The sequence below is a fragment of the Hippocampus zosterae genome, chromosome 2, assembly GCF_025434085.1.
Source record: "Hippocampus zosterae strain Florida chromosome 2, ASM2543408v3, whole genome shotgun sequence".
In the NCBI taxonomy this organism is placed as follows: domain Eukaryota; kingdom Metazoa; phylum Chordata; class Actinopteri; order Syngnathiformes; family Syngnathidae; genus Hippocampus; species Hippocampus zosterae.
Window position 1 is genome coordinate 21,371,647 of NC_067452.1, and position 4,675 is coordinate 21,376,321.

Consider the following 4,675-nt stretch of genomic DNA (forward strand, 5'->3'; position numbering starts at 1 on the left):
TAAATCGAATTGACTTGATTTGGGTGTGTTGAAGGAGGGAAACATCTCAAACATGCAGGACCAGGGCCTTCTTGGTCCGGAGTTGTTGACACCTGTTGGATAGGATACTACCATCTGCCAAGTCCCAGACTGTGAGGTGGCTTATTTTTCTGCCAACGGTTGAATGTTGGTGGTATGGATCCCATAACTTCGTGATGTCAGTGCATCATTGCGGACAGATATACAGTACTTTGACTACAGCGTGACCTCGCTCTGAACCTTATCATGTGACCTCCACTTGAACCTTATGGTATGACCTCGAATTGAACTGCCTTAGCGACGGAAAATAATGTTAACACCTTTTGCAGACATAGACCGGACAACGCTGTACTTGCATCTCTTAGCTGGCCTGTGGTTTCACACCTACAGTCTTGTTGCAACCAGAAGCAAAAGTCCTGCAAACAATTATGCTATTCGTAAATGTCAGTATTGAGACGGACAGCTTCAAGAAAAGACAAAATGTTGTAACAGTTCGTAAAAAGCACACTTTCGAAAAAGAAAGTATTTGGTAATATCATTAAGAAATAACAAGAGCATTAGAGCGGTCATCTAGAAACCAAATGGGAGATATCCATTGGGAGTTACTCCCTGCTTAGAATATATAAGACTTGTCTCGAGATGTTGCTTTTGCGCATTTGTGCCTTGACCACAACAATTGCTTGTATCACACTTATGTCCTGAATGTTCAGATAAAACGTCTTGCAAGAACTTCTCCATTTCCAGCCTCTGATTTCACACTTCACCTCAGCCCAAATTCAAACAAACACGCGGAGGACCTGGAGGACGCAGAGGATGGCGAAAGGATCCCCGCCTCCAACAGTATCCAGTTTATTTCCTGGGCTTAAAGCGGGGATTGAACCGATTAAAGCTTGACGTCGCTAATTACATGATTTTGGCATCTCGTCGTCCAATTGACCACTTTCGAGATGATTTTTGACTCGTCCATCTCCTGCCGTTGCCGCACTTTTAGACACAGTGAAATGGTCGACCAACATGGCAACACCGTTTTCATAGTCTTAAAATCGGCATGTGACTGTTAAAAAGGAACCAATCACATTCAAAGACATGTAAAATGAAAGTCAACACACACCGTCACCTATACCGCCATTTTAAGAGCCTCTGATAAACCTCAAATAAAACGAGTAAGCTTTACCTGACATTTATATGTTTTGCTTTCATAATTCCATCCACCTCGACAAAGACCCAAGAGTTTGAATTTGGTTGTTTAATTTTGAACACAAGCACACCAGGGTGTGGACAGTTGCGCAAGAACATTCTTGCAGTTGATTCTTTTTTCTTCCCCTCTCTAAAAAAAAAACGGAAGAAAAAATCATTTGAGTTGTACAGGGTGTAGGTGACAGGAATGATGGAAAAAAAAATTAAAATGCTTTGTTGTTGTCAAATTTGTTTTAATGTCACAATAGGGCGGCATTTCAACTGAGATTGTGCAGACTTATTATAGACACTGTATTTGCGTTACAAAGGTTATAGATGAACCATTAAAAAACACATTAAACAAAAGTGACCCAAGCGTTTGTGAGCAGAGCATCATTCCTCAGAGCAGACACGCAAGCATGCAAGTCTATTTCCATCCTGCCGGAAGGTGTGAAGCAATGATTAGGCACAGTCAACAGTAAAAGCCTGTTGAAAGCTTAACAAATAGAAAAGCGCTGCATTTATGGAGAATAACCACCATTTTCAAAACTTGTTCCACTCACAGCGGACATCCTCTGCAAACAAATCTTTCCTAATGCAAGCATGCCTTGTTTGATGAGTACAACCTGTTTATAGGTGACATTTTGACCACATCAAGTCTCAGTGTGACATTAAAGTGTACTTATCGGCCTTTTTTGAGTCACAATGAACTCTATTTAACGATATTGTTTTGCTTTCTCAATGAAATGTAAAAACCCTAAATGATCTCATAATAACAATAAAAAAAATACACAACTCTCTAAATCCATGCATGGGAAATATCTTGCTTGTCTGAATGTCTTGCATCATCTTTGTAGTTAAAGCTCCTTTTGTTCATGTTGTGCAGTACCGGCCCCAAGAAAGCAATCAATAAGTCAATCCTAATTGACATCTATTTTGGGTTGTCATCTTGCAGATGTTGAAAAAATAATAAAGTCCATGTTGACTGAATGTTTGGATAATTGTGTTCAAATGTAGAATGTAGAACGTTTGATTTTTACTGTAGAGGTAAAACACCATCATAAGAATGCAGACTCAAACAGTACAGATATCAGAAAAATCTCCTGAAGTATGTTGTTACTTTGAACCATACACTGTATTATTCATCCATCCATTTTCCGAACCGCTTAATCCTCACGAGGGTTGCAGGGGCTGCTGGAGCCTTTCCCAGCCGTCTTTGGGCAGTAGGCGGGGGGACACCCAGAACCGGTTGCCAGCCATTCGCAGGGCACACAGAGACAAACAACCATGCGCACTCACACCTAGGGACAATTTTAGTGTGTTCAATCAGCCTGCCATGCATGTTTTTGGAACGTGGGAGGAAACCGAAGCACTTGTCTTGTGGCAGCTCCATGAGTGGACTGGAAATGATTCACATAATCTTCCAAGTGATGAAGCATTCACAGATACTGAATGTCGTCTTGGCCCACGAAAAGTGACAAAAATGAACCAGTATTCTATTTTATTGTAAAAGTGTCATGTTTTATTATTTTTGGTTAACCCCACCACCGCACCCCCCCCCCCACACACACAACAGTAACATCTAAAAATTATTTGTCATACCAGAACAATAAAGTGGAAACCCAAATGAAATACAAAACAAATGTTAAGCTATTAAAATAACTTAACAGAGGTACATCAAAAAAGGGGACAATAATTATTTCATTAACAAAAGTTGACGAACTCTGTGTTCAATTGCTCCAGGGGAGGCTCTAGTGGTCGCTGAGAGCAAGTTCTGCTAACACAAGTTCACACAATCGTGCCAAATTTGAACATCACAGTCAAAGCCAACAACCTCGATTCTTAGTTGTCTCTAAAACTTCATCATCTCAATCATCTCGACGGCCGCGACCAGTCAACCGAACAAGTCAGTCGCACAGTTTTTGCGTATTTTATTTCTTTTTTACATTAAAAAAGGTACATAACTTTCGACTGCTTGTCTTATCAAGAAAGATCAGCATTAACACAGGTTTTGTGTGTGCGTGTGAGTGTCTGCGCGCGCGCACTGTGAGCAAGTACTGTATTAATTTTGTAGGCAGTCGCCCTATGACGTTCAAGCCATTACAGTACTCGCTTTAGTTTACGAGCAGATTTGCCACATCCAACATGGCGGAAACGCCGTACGTCACACCAGTTTGTTCCAATGAGGCCTCTATTGCCATATTTGTTCGCTTCACTTTGCCCCATCCACGACGGCGTTGTCCTTGACGTACAATTGGCGCTCCAAACGATGGCATTCACGGGGTTTTTTTTTGTTTTCTGTGTGTCTACGGTGGGTTTGCGAGCATTATAGGCCAAATAAACGTGATATATTCAATCTTTCTGTCATTCATCACTGCATATTAAATTTAATATTTAATATTATATAAATATTAAATCGTTAAATTTAATATTTAATATGCAGGGCGGCCTGGTAGTCCAGTGGTTAGCACGTCGGCTTCACAGTGCAGAGGTACCGGGTTCGTTTCCAGCTCCGGCCTCCCTGTGTGGAGTTTGCATGTTCTCCCCGGGCCTGCGTGGGTTTTCTCCGGGTGCTCCGGTTTCCTCCCACATTCCAAAAAACATGCGTGGCAGGCTGATTGAACACTCTAAATTGTCCCTAGGTGTGAGTGTGAGCGTGGATGGTTGTTCGTCTCTGTGTGCCCTGCGATTGGCTGGCAACCGATTCAGGGTGTCCCCCGCCTACTGCCCGGAGACAGCTGGGATAGGCTCCAGCACCCCCCGCGACCCTAGTGAGGATCAAGCGGTTAGGAAGATGAATGAATGAATAATATGCAGTGATGAATAAAGCGCTATATAAATCAGCATGTATTGTATTGTATTGTATTGTATTGTATTAAAGAATTAGAAATAATTTTTTGGTAACTATTGGGCATTTAGGATTTTTTTTTGTATTTAATTGATGTAGGACTTGTTTGAAATATCCTAAATGTTTTGTTTATGTTCTGTACATTAATTAATTGTTGTGGCTCGGTTCATAGATGAAATTATATATAAGTGGATGTTTGTTATGTCAAAAAAAAAAAAGAAAAAAGCGCATTTGGGCTCTTCTACAGTTGTTCTTTACATTGTTGGTAGCCCACATTGTGATATGTTGTCCCATTAAAGCACTGGTAATCTGGATTTGGTAATCTTGAAAATTTGAAAACGGTGTCAGTCAGGATCAAGGTCATCCAAGTCAATGTTGCTTTGAACAATCGGATTACCTGATCCTGGATGGCAAAAAAAAAGGAATTTCCAAATCCGGATAATTGTGATCCAGATTATTTTCTGAACTCTCTCTCACTGTAGTGACACAAAATTTATCCGGACTGCGGGTACATCTAATTTTTAAATCTAACCCTCTTTGCTCGTCAATATTGATGACCATGTCAGTTACAGTACTTTGTATTTCACTGAGGATTCAACAGGGTTGCAAGTAGAACAAATGTACCCGACGCAA